Source organism: Leucoraja erinacea, chromosome 28, assembly GCF_028641065.1.
Source record: "Leucoraja erinacea ecotype New England chromosome 28, Leri_hhj_1, whole genome shotgun sequence".
Classification (NCBI taxonomy): Eukaryota; Metazoa; Chordata; class Chondrichthyes; order Rajiformes; family Rajidae; genus Leucoraja; species Leucoraja erinaceus.
This window is the reverse complement of record NC_073404.1, coordinates 21,069,474-21,082,420: the sequence shown is the minus strand read 5'-3', so window position 1 is coordinate 21,082,420 and position 12,947 is coordinate 21,069,474. Positions and strand designations below refer to the sequence as shown.

Below are 12,947 nucleotides of genomic sequence, written 5' to 3'. Positions count from 1 at the left end.
GATTTAACTGAAAACATGTTTTTTCTCTGTTCTTGATTCTCCTGTTTTTTTCCTTTTGAAATACATACCCACTGGTTGTCCAGTGGGGTTTCCAAGTCTGATATGAGTGTTTAATTATAATTTTCAACTGCCAGTCAATTACAAGGACAGGGAGGTGCAGCAAGGGAAAATGTTTGTAAATCGACGTACAGATACAATCGCCCAACAAATGCAACATTTGCCTCAGACATCTCTATTATTGCTTAGTGCCAAAGTCTTAGACGGGGCAGAATTTATTAAGTGTAATCAATAGGATTTCTCGAAACAGCATGTGGATTGTCCAGCTTAAGAAGGGAACATACTGGATCTTGTGTTGGGAAATGAGCCTGGCCAGGTGACTGTTGTTAAGGGCCTGTCCCACTTTCATGACCTAATTCACGACCTTTTTTACTTGTGGTCATTTTTCATCATGCTAGAAAAAACGCCCCGACCTACTTGATGCCACGAGTACCTACGACTAGCATCACGGCCTGCTACGACCTACCTACGACCTCATGATGACCATGCTGCGAGTACGAGTCGAGGGCAAACTCGGAAGAGGTCGTGAATTACGTGGTGAAAGTGGGACAGGCCGTTTACGGTGGGAGAGATTTTTGGGAACAGTGATCACAACTCGATAAGCTTCAAGATTGTTTTGAATAGGGAGAATGGAGGACCTTGCAGGAAGGTACTAAATTGGAGTCGTGCAAATTACAACATTATTATGCTGGAGCTCGGGAGAGTACACTGGGAGAAGTTGTTATTTGATAAGTCCACATTTGATATGTGGTATAGACACAAAATTCTGGACTCTCAGCGAGACAGGCAGCATCTCTGGAGAGCAGGAATGGATGACGTTTCGGGTCGAGGCCCTTCTTCAGACTAGTTAGAGGAAAGGGAAACGAGAGATAGCGATAGTGATGTAGAGAGATATAGAACAAATGAATGAAAGATATGCAAAAAAGTAATGATGATAAAGGAAACAGACAAATTGTTAGCTACAAGCCATAAAGGAAACAGGCCATTGTGTGTTTTATTGTTTTTTAGCTGTATATATGTGGGGTGGGGGGTGGGTGGGGAAACCGTTTAATCTCTTCCCTGTACGGGGACCCGACCTTTTCCGTCGGGTCTCCGGTGTCGTTAAGCCTAACATCGTGGAGCCGGCGGCGGCCTCCAACCTGAGGGCTCCAGTCGCGGATTCTGCGGACTCGCCATCGCGGAGCTGGCCGACTTCGGAGCGGGGAGAGCTGTGGTGGTGCGCGGCTGCAACCCAACTTCGGTGGCTCTGGCCACAGGCCCAGTGGACAGGAACATCGGGAGCTCGCAGGTCCCTGGTGGGAGACCGCTTTTCGGAGCTCCCGCAACGGCAACTTCTCCCGCCGGAATCGCGGGGTTTAAATGACTCGGAGCGGCGCCTAACATCGCCCCGCACGGCTTAAACGGCTGCGGGACTTACCATCACCCGCCGGGGGCTTTAACATCGTGAGCCCAGTCACCTCGACACTGCAGTTGGACTGCTGGACTGCAGGAGAAGAACAAAGGGAAGAGATAAGCCTTTTGCCTTCCATCACAATGAGGTGTTGGAGATTCACTGTGATGGATGATTGTGTAAATTGTGTTAAGTGTGTGTCTTGGTTTTTTTCTTCTGCAATGTTATGACAGCAGGAATTAAATTTTGTTCAAACCTGTTTGAATCACAATAAAAGGCATTCTATTCTATTCTATTTTACTTGTTACGCGAGAACGGGAACCTGGTGCAACTTGGGATGGAACTCTTGCTCTCAGGAGGCCGCAGGCAGCAGATGCTCCCATTAGGTTGTGGCCCTTGAGAAGCCAGGCGGCAGATCCCCACAGTCGGACTTGGCGCCATGGAGCCGTCAAGAGAGGACCCCGCAACAGTAGAGGGCTATTGCCGGCAGTCAAGGTCTAGGAACTTCAAGGAACTGTGTACCTAGATTACACTGCTCTACAACACTTCCCAGAGCTATACCAATCACTGTGTAGGTCCTGCCCATGTTATACGTTCCAAACTGCAATTCCTCATATTTCTCTGAATTAAATTCCATTAGCCATTCCTCAGCCCACCCTGCTGCAATTTTTAACATCCATTTTCACTATCTGCAATATAACCCACTTTTGTACCATCTACAAATTTGCTAATCTTGCCATGCACATTTGCATCCAAATGTTGAATGTGGCAATTGAGGTTGGAGGGTAATGAGCGTGAACCCAAAGGCTATGAATGTTGAAATTGGTTAAGGAAGGAAGGTGATAATGGAAACCATTTAAGGGAGAGATGGGTTGATGGAACCAGATGGAGGGAGATGGAGAGGATATGGTGGGTGAAGTGGGTGGGTGGTCGTCGAATGGAACCAGGATGAGGATGGTGGTGAAAAAGAGTGATGGAGTCTGTAGAGTGGTCTGGGAGAAGCAGGGGGTTGATTGGAACGAGAGAGAGGAAAAAAAAGTCTGCATGGATATTACTAAAGGATTTGACAAAACCCCACTTGGTAGACTGCTGCAGAAGTTGAAGGTCAAGGCACATGGAATCCAAGCTGAGCTGGCTAACTGTATCCAATGTTGATTTGGTAATAGGAAGCAGAGGGTTGTGGTGGAAGAATGCTTTTCTAATTGGAAGTCTGACCAGTGGTAAACTGCAGGGAACGGTGCTGGGATCTTTTCTGTTTGTAATATACATTCATGAAATGGAAGTGGATGAGGGAAGGTATGATTAGTAAGTTTGCAGATGACAAGAAAGGTTGCTTAATGGTATGGCAGGATATAGATCAGAAGGAAAGTTGGGCAGGGTGTTGCTAGGTGGAATTTAATTGTGACCAGTGCAAAGTGGTGTGCTTTGGGAAGTCAAATAGGGGTAGGATATATATGGTAAACAAGAGCACCAGAGAATGTTGATGAGCAGAGGCTCCTTGGGCTTCTTCTTCTTCTTCTTGCGTATGGTGTGTGCAGCCTAAAATTGTATTGATGGAGACAGGGGTGTTCCTCTCCTCCTTTACCAGTAATTCCTTAGTCTTGTTGGGGTAGAGCAGCAGGTGATTTCGCCCACACCACTCAACAAAATTGTTGACTTCGCCTCTGTATTCAGCTTCCCTCCCTTTACTGATGCAGCCCACAATTGCAGAGTCATCTGAAAACTTCTGCAGGAAGTACTTTCGAATTGATTTGTGGTAAGGAGCAGGAGGATGTGACAGGGAACAAGATGGGTATGCAGATCCAAGAATTCATATCAGAGGTATCTGGATACTGGCATTTGTCTAAAATATTTTATTTGCTTGAAAATCCAGTGAATGAGTGTGGGAACTGTGGGAGGTGAGCAAACTTACTGCGGCATTGTGTTAAAAAAAAAATATGGCTGTAATAAAGGACAGTATATATTTTATAAAGGATAGACACTACTCTGCAGCAGGGACGAGATAACAGCACGCTGATGATTTCCTGATTATTCCTAAACCATGAGGAAGTAGTCACAGGGTCAGTGAGGCGAAACAATGGCTGCAAAGAATGGTGTAGGAGGAGTAGGTTTTGATTCACAGGGGACTGGCATCAGAACTGGGGAAGGAAAGAACCCCATTCGGTTGGGATGGATTGCAGCTGAAGCATGCTTGGTCACAGCTGTGGTATATTAAATCACTGCAAGTGAAATCCAGCTTTAAACTAAATAATATGTGGCATAGAAGGTGGTAAAGGGACGCAAGGTGTCAGTACAGGGAATCCAAAATGCTGGAGGAACAAAATAAAAAGGAACAAAGCAAGAAAAAAAAAAATGAGGGCAAAGAACATTGTTCTTGGGTAGTTTACAACCCAATGCTAAGAGCACTGAATTTAAAAATGTGCTCTCTCTCTCTCTCCCCCCCCCCCCCCTCTCCTCTCCTCTCCCCCCCACCCCTCCCCCCCCCCCCCCTCTCTCTCTCCAATCTACATCTGTTCCTCCCATTTCGCTCCCTTTCTCAGATGCTGCCCTCCTATCCACCCCCTCCCCCATATTTTCCAGGTCCCCATCACCCATTTTGATCTCCCCAGCTAAGACTAAGACTTTGCCTCCATCACAGTGAGGATGTGCTTGGTGAACTCACTGTGGTGGATGTTTAATTTGTGTTTATTGTATGTTTTGTTTTTATTGGTTCTGTGTATGACTGCAGGCAACAATAATTTCGTTCAGACCGAAAGGTCTGAATGAAAATAAAGGAATCTAATTCTAATTCTAAAAAAAAAAAAATTTAACCTACGACCCAGATATTTCACTCACTGACTCCTTTCCTCATCTGGTTCTTTCTGCCTTCATAACTCCCCGAATGGATTCCATTATCACCTTTCCCCACTTATCAGATTCCAGGTCTTGTAGCCTTTGAGTCATCACTTATCACCCTCCAGCAGCTGTCTCCATCTTCACTCCCCCTGCAGTTGTTTTTGGCTTTAGTTAAGATCAGTATTCAATGCAAACACGATTTCCTGATTGTTAAAGTAGCACACTTGAAGGTTAGCAGTAATTTAAATAGCATCAAAGCACAAAAAAATGATCAAATGTGCAAAAATTGAGCGAAACTTTCAAGGAACATAAAATCGACTAATAATGTTGCTAAAATGCAAGCATAAAAAGATCAGTGAAGTCAGGTGTAGGATGCGTACATTCAGAAAAGAACAAACTCATAATGGGGTCACACGGAACTGCTGATACTGGTTTACACAAAAAAAGCACAGTGCTAAAGTAACACAGGCAGCATCTCTGGAGGCCATGGACAGGCGATGTTTTGGGTCCAGACACTTCATACAGATTGTAGTGGAGAGTGGGGTGGGGGGTGGTGGGCAAGATAAAAACTGCCAAATGATAAATGGATGCAGGTGAAGGGGGCATTGTCAGATGGGTGTGTAAAGGCTAGAGAGGAAAAGTAGATAATAAGATGTTACATAAGCAGAGAAGGGTGAGATGTAAAGCCAGAGGGAGGGGTATGTGGGGAACGAAAAAAGAGGGTGGGATAGTGGGAGAATTGGGTGAGCATCAGGGTGGGGCACAGGAAGGAAAGAGGGTGTTACCTAAAAGCATGGACCAGGTAGGACCTGCTGTGGCACGGAGCGTGGAGCAGCGGTGGAGGACACCAACAAGGTCGCCAGAACTCGACACATAACAACTTGACTTGAAAATGGCGCCAAACCTGACAACTCTTGTATATTGTTTCTTTGTACAATTCTTATAACGTTGTACTGAATCTATGATGTGTTTATGTATAGTAATACTTTTATTGAACTCTATGCAGAAAAATAATGTCACTGCACCCCAGTACATGTGCAAATAAAGTTCATAAGTGATAGGAGCAGAATTAGGCCATTTGGCCCATCAAGTCTACTCCACCATTCAATCAAGGCTCTTCCTCCTAACCCCATTCTCCTGCCTTCTCCCCATAATCCCTGACACCCGTACTAATCCCTGACGCCTGTCACCTGCATTTTATGTACCATTAAATAAAGTACCATTGAACTTGGAGAATTCAATGTTCATACTGTTGGGTTGTAAGCTACTCAAATGGAATAGAAGATGTTGATTCTTGGCTTCTTCTTCTTCTTTCGTGTGGCGTGCACAGCCTAAAGTTGTTGGACAACTTGTTCTATTTGATCTTCCGTTTGTGCACGTCGAGTTGATTACATTAGTCGAAACAGGGCGGACCACGTGAAGGTTGCATTCTTCCACCCCTTGATTCCTGTCAATGGATGAGAACCAGGACAGAATGATCAGTATGGGAATATGATGGGGTGTTAAATGGTTAGCAACAGGGAGATCCAGTAGGCCCAAGACAGATCAAGTGCAAGCATTCAGTGAAACGATCACCTGGTCCAGTGATTCCCAACCTGGGGCCATATGGCCCCAAAGCGGCCATGGCAAATTTCATGGGGGGCCACTGAAATATTTTGGGATTTAGGGGGCCACAGGTTCAATGAAGGGGGCCACAGAGCCTCCTAAATTTCAGTTCTAATAAATTTAAATCTATGTAGTTGAAATACTTTTGATGTTTGTGGAATAGAATAAAAGAGAATAAATGTGCAATTAATACACTGATATTTTTATGGAAGGTATTATAATATTTTTTCCGTTAATAATATCGGGGGGGGGGGGGGGGGGGGGGGGGGGGGGGGGGGGCATAGAAAAATTAAAAGATCCCAAGGGGGCCATGAGCTAAAAAAGGTTGGGAACCGCTGACCTAGTCTATGCTTTGTCTTGACGATGTAAATGAGGCCATATCAGAAGGACCAAATCCAGTAGATGAGGTTAGAAGAGGTGCAGGTGACATCTGTCACACCTGGAAGGTGTGCTGTGGTCCCTGAATGGATGTGAGGGAGGAGGTGTAGGGGCATGAGTTGTATCTCCTGCGGTTGCAGCGTGTTGTACTTGCAGGACGAAAGGTTTGGTGGGAAGGGATGTGTGAACCAAGAAGTTGCAGAGGACGTGGTCTGGGGGGAAAGGGGTGAAGATGTAAGCATGTGATTGATGGTGGTGTCATGTAAGGAATGAAAGAAAATTAGTTAAGAAAAGTGTTTAAGAAATAAGTAGCTTAAAAGCTGATAAATCGCAGCGATTGATCATTTTCATGCAAGAAATGAAAAAAGATATTAGTGGAAATAGTAAATACATTATTATATTATTTTTCATAATTCTATAGATTACAGAATCATTCATCCAGAGTGGAGGACATTAACCATAATACCATTATTTAAAAGTGGAGAGGTAACATAGATCGATGGAACATCGGTTGTGAGGACACAGACTACAGAAATGTCCTGACCTGAAGCATAGTCCATTTCCCTCTATATAGAGGCTGTCTAGCTTGCTGAGTTCCTCCCGCAAGTTTTTTTGATCAGTGGTAGTAAAATGCTAGAGATTATTATGAATTAAATGGCAGGACATGGAAAAATATAATTACATTAAATATAGATTTTTGGAAAGTAAATGTTTTTTGGCAAAGCTACTGGAGCTTAGGATAAGAGAAAAATTGTGATTTTTAAAAATCTTTGATGAAGTACCACATCGAAGGTTGGCATGTGAATTTAAATAGCAAGGTATCATGGGTAATAGATTGGTATTTTATTTGTTTCAATGGCCTAAAAATAAGAGCTGGGCCTTTCAGAAGTGAAGTCAGGCAATGCTTCACAAGTGTGCTTTGCAAATTTTGGAATTTAGCATTTGCAATTAATACTCAGCCAATAGTTGTCTTTAAACCCAAGATTGGTATATTTTTGCGTAAAAAGGAACTGCAGATGCTGGTTTTAACCGAAGATAGACACATAAAGGTGGAGTAACTCAGCCAAACAGGCAGCATCTCTGGAGAAAAGGAATAGGTCTGAAGAAGGGTCTCGACCCAAAACATCACCTCAAATGCTGTCTGACCCGGTGAGTTGCTCCAGATTTTTGTGTCTATTTCCAGACCAAATAGTCTTTACAATTTTGCTCTAAATTCTTGGACTGCAAATTCGAACACTTATCTGTAATCTGATAATTATTGTGAAGCATTCACTTGCAGTAACCTCCACTCACCATTCAGTGTAGAAGGAGAAAATGGCAGATGATTTTCTGAAGCATATGTTTAAAAATCTGTGTAAAAGATATGAATCTATGGAGGACAGAAAGAGTGCTTGAGATACATGTGAAGACATGGACAGCAGCAGAATCTGATGTGTTTAGGCATGTACTGTAGCTTTCATTATAATGATTTGAAAGATATTCAAACCCTTTTATGGAAAAGATGAAAAGAAGAGGCAAAGCAACAGATAAAAAGCAAACATTCCTCGTGATCTTAATCTTTAATCCTGGCCCTGCACCTTTTGATGAAGATCTTTGTGGATCTTATAGTTATTTTATGATGCGATTGCTAACAATCACTTTTTTCTCTATTTGTCCAATTTGTGTGCTCTTCCATCTGTAAAGTCTTACTTGAAACTGGCTCTTCCATTTGCTTTGTTGGAGGAAGGGTGGGTCCAGTATCATGTTAGATCTCCTTTTATGTTGTGAATTACTGTGGGTGAGGGGTATGTTAATTGAGATGTTTCTTCCTGTCGTGAACCTTTGTCCCCAAGTTAAATGGGAAAAGAGGAGTTTAGTTTAAGGATTATCACTTTAACGGAAAGTTAGTGGAATAAAATCAGAGACAGAAATAAAAGCATCAAAGGCTCAAACCTGAAGAAACAAAATGTTGGGAGTAATCAGCAGCTTAAACAAAGGAAACAAATGCATATGTAAAAACTGGCGAATACTTTCAGATGAACGCCTTTTAAAGAAAAAACAAAATAAAGTATAGGAAAGGTAAAACACAGATGAGAAAGTAAGTAGATTGACCTACAATGAGCTTTAATGGAAAACAGAAGATTAAATAACAGAATCCCCACTATTTGAATTTTAAATTGGAAGCCTTATAGGAATGTGGGCAAATGCAGGGAAGAGAATGCGAGGGTGATTGTTGGGAGCAGCACAATCTCAGATGGACTGTAATTTATGGATGGTTGAGGATGGATAGTACCCATGACAATGTTGAAGTAGACAGGTCTAGCGATGACATAGGAAGAACAGGCTGAAGGAAAATAAACTACATTTATTTAATGCCTTTTGTTATCCTCAGTTCATCACAGTGTTTTTACAACCAATGAAGTACTTCAGAAGTTATTTTAAAAATTTAGAAAGCGTAGGAGCCACTTTGTACAGAGCAAACTCCTATAAATAGTAAAATGGTAATGGCCAGATAATATATTTTAGTTATGTTGATGCTTATAAATTAGTTTGATATATTAATGTTTACATTCGATGGAAAGAACAGATAGAGACTTGCTGAGTGTTTACTCTGAGAAGCAGGTTCTTCAATATTGTAATAGTACAACAATGCTACATTTGCTTCAAATGAAGAAGGTAGCTGCAAGAATTGCTGGAATCAGAGGCACAAGTTTGTAGCAATAAATTAAGATTATACCTTTTGATTTAACTGCAAATAATTTTGATAGAATCTTGAACTCGGGTGAGTTATTTTTGCCCATTAGTCTCAGAGAATTGTGATTCCTTGGAACTCCATTCTTCAAAAAGTGATGGAAGCAGTGTCTTCAACCATGTTTTAAATAGTAAGAGTTAAATTATTGATAAGCAAGGTTATAGGTTACCGAAGATGGATGGGAATGCAGTTGAGTTACAATAGGTTAAGCCATGACCTTATTAAATGACAGACCATTCTCACAAAGCCAACTCATGCTCCCAATTTGTTTATTTGCATAGGTGACAATGTGGCGCAGTGGTAGAGCTGCTGCCTTACAGTGCCAGAGACCCGGTTTCGATCCTAACCATGGGTGCTGTCTGTATGGAGTTTTTAATGTTCTCCCTGTAAACAGAGTGTTTTCTCAGGGGTTCCGGTTTCCTCCCATTCCAAAGATGTACAGGTTTGTAGTTTAATTGGTTTCGGTAAAATTGTGAATAGTCCCTAGTGCGTGTAGGATAGTGTTAGTGTCCGGGGATCGCTGGTCGGCACGGACTCGGTGGGTCGAAGGGCCTGTTTCCACGCTGTATCTCAAAACTAAACAAAACTGGCTATCAGTCAAAGAGAACTGAATGCACTGGCATTCTGAATATGACTAGAAAGCCGACAGCTGGTGACTCTTTCATTCTGTTTTTCTCTCTGTGACTGTTTTATTCTCTTAGTATCTCACTCTTTGTTATGTATCCTGCATTGTCTGCACTTTCCTGACTTTTAGTACTTTCCGCATCAAATATATTTGTCTGTCTCCAATCTTATGTAGACACAAAATGCTGGAATAACTCAGTGGGACAGGCAGTATCTCTGCATAGAAGGAACCGGTGACGTTTCGGCTTGAGACCTTTCTTCAGACTCCAATCTTGTGCATTTATCCTCAACCTGTATCTTCTGTATTTTTCCAATTATTCTTAAGTGGTTTGTTACGGGCTTGGACACACTAGAGGCAGGAAACATGTTCCCGATGTTGGGGGAGTCCAGAACCAGGGGCCACCATTTACGACTAAGGAGTAAGCCATTTAGAACGGAGACGAGGAAACACTTTTTCTCACAGAGAGTGGAGGGTCTGTGGAATTATCTGCCACAGAGGGCGGTGGAGGCTGGTTCCCTGGATGCTTTCAAGAGAGAGCTAGATAGGGCTCTTAAAAATAGCGGAGTCATGGGATATGGGGAGAAGGCAGGAGTACTGATTGGGGATGATCAGCCATGATCACATTGAATGGCGGTGCTGGCTCGAAGGGCCAAATGGCCTGCTCCTGCACCTATTGTCTATTGTCTTGATAATACAGCAACTAAATAGAGATAATATTGTTCCTCTTTCAATGCCTTCACCCCTGTGTATTTCTTTGTAATTTCCTTCTACTTTTTAACTTATCTTTGACCGTATTCCCCGATAGCTCCCTTCAATCCCTTTCTCCAATTCAGTTTTGGTTCAAAAATGAATATTTTCACATTTTCCTTAAAATAACCACACAAAGATTATCCATTGTAGATGCTGGAATCTGGAGCAGTTGCAATGCATGGTCCTTTGACACACCTTTTTTGCCTCCTGATATTGCTGAAATATACCAGCAGGTTATTCATTGTCCAGATTTGTGACACTGTCCTAACTTACTGTATTGTCAGACCACTTACAGCAACGTACTTCACCTCTGTCACTATCTGTCACTGTAGGCGGCGCGACTCCGGTCAGCAGCGGCCTCTGCAGCCTGTCCGCGTTTTTATTATTTTTGTCTATGTTTATATGTAGTATTTTGTTATTTTATGTTCGGGGTGTGTGTGTGTGTGGGGGGGTGGGGGTGGGGGTGGGGGGTGGGAGGGAGGGGGGGAACTTTTGAATCTCTCCCTGCACTGGAGACCCGACCTTTTCTCGTTGGGTCTCAGTTGTCGTTGGGACTGCAACGAGGAGCGGCCTCCAACAGAAGAAACCGGGGACTCTGGTGCCGACTCACCTCACCGTCGCGGAGCTGGCCGAGACCGGAGCGGGTGGAGCGGTGGAGGAGCGCTGCCGCCGCTGCTGCTGATGCGGAGGCTGCTACTGCGGGTCTGCGGACGGCGGCACCGGGAGCCCGCGGATCCCTGGAGGGGGACCGCTTTTTCGGGGCTCCTGCAATGGCGACTTCTCCCGCCCGAGTTGTGGGGTCGAAGAGCTCCTGGAGCGGGGCCTACATCACTGCCCCGCGCGGCTTGGAATGGCCGCGGGACTCTGCGAGCGCACGCCGGGGTCTCTAACACCAAGACCCGATGTGCGACCTCGCACCACCCGGCGTGGCTTTAATGGCCGCGGGACAATCGCCATCGCCAGCCGGGGGCTTTGACTTTGACATCTTGGGGGGGGGGGGGGGGGGGGAAGGGAGAGTGCAGTGGAGAGATAAGTTTTTTTGGCCTTCCATCACAGCTATGTGATGGATGTTTATGTAAAATGTAAATTATGTTGTGTCTGGGGTCTATTTGTGTGTAATGTATGGCTGCAGAAACGGCATTTCATTTGGACCTCCAGGGGTCCAAATGACAATTAAATAGACTATTGACTATTGATCTGTGGTTCCTCCAGGATCCATTCTGGTTCCTTTCTTAAATGAAGCAGACATTCATTTGTCGTGGCATTATTTAGTTTCCAAATCCAGTTCTATACTTCCAGCACCTCTCCTGACGTTATTTACTATGATCTACTACTTTCTAGTTTTATGTGAGTCTTAATTTTCAACAGCAAAACATTGGGGGTTCTAACTTGTCTCACATACCAATCACCTTCCTCCCACTCCACATCAGTGTATTTTCCAGCATTGCAATCACCTTTTCCAAGTTCATCATTTTCCATCGTTCCGATGACTGGATTATTATTCATTCTCCCTTCCTTTACTAGAAAAATCTTGTGATTCGTCCCTAAACTGACAAAGGAGAACATAAGAAATTGAAGCAAGATAGACACAAAATGCTGGAGTAAGCCAGCGGGTGGGGCAGCATTTATGTCTGAGTTTGACCCTTCTTCAGACTCAAGCATTTCTCCAACATTTTTGTCTACTGTTCCATGGATGCTGCCTCACCTGCATTCACATTCCCGTGCAGATGTTGTGATAGGTGAGACACGGCGGTGGTCCCACCACCGCCCCCCACGAGGCACCACTCACACATCTCACCCTCACCTCCGGCAGTTCTGTGTCCGGCGGCCGCTTTGTCCACACCGCATAGAGTTTTAACGCCGGCCCGGAGGCAGGAGCGGACCGGGTGAGTCGGTGCAGTTCTGCAGTTCCTTCCGACACTCTTTGTTAAGCAAAACAAGTCATAGAAACATAGAAAATAGGTGCAGGAGTAGGCCATTCGGCCCTTCGAGCCTGCACCGCCATTCAATATGATCATGGCTGACCATCCACTCAGTATCCCGTACCTGCCTTCTCTCCATACCCCCTGATCCCTTTAGCCACAAGGGCCACATCTAAATCCCTCTTAAATCTAGCCAATGAACTGGCCTCGACTACCTCTGTGGTCGAGAATTCCAGAGATTCACCACTCTCTGCGTGAAAAATGTTTTCCTCATCTCGGTCCTAAAAGATTTCCTCCTTATCCTTAAACTGTGACCTCTTGTTCTGGTCCTATTCAAATAATATTATCAACCTCAACTAAGTCTTTTCTTCACCTCCGTTGCTGCAGAGAATACCATCCCAGTTATCAAATCTTTCTTCAAAGTGAAAAGAAATTCCAGCCCTGCCAATATGTTCATAAATCACCCCTGGATCCTCTCCAGAGCAATTGCACCCCTTCTACAGCGTGTCAATAAGATTATGGCTATTCTTTTATATTAGGACTACTTTCCTGTGCTAAATCTAAATGAAAGGAAGATCCTCTGTCATGAAGGGAAAAAAATGTTTTTCATCAACTTGCCTCTCTAGAGGTACTAATGCAAGAAAGTGCTATTCA

At 43.9% G+C, this 12,947-nt stretch overlaps 1 long non-coding RNA gene across 1 annotated transcript; it reads right to left on the bottom strand.

Annotated features, from left to right (window-relative positions):
- Positions 1-5,259: 5,259 nt before the first annotated feature.
- Positions 5,260-12,124, bottom strand: LOC129710758 (uncharacterized). Its single transcript, XR_008725724.1, has 2 exons — positions 11,826-12,124; positions 5,260-5,729 (listed from the first exon to the last, which is right to left on the bottom strand). It is a non-coding gene; the product is annotated as an uncharacterized LOC129710758 (long non-coding RNA).
- Between the last annotated feature and the right edge of the window lie 823 nt (positions 12,125-12,947).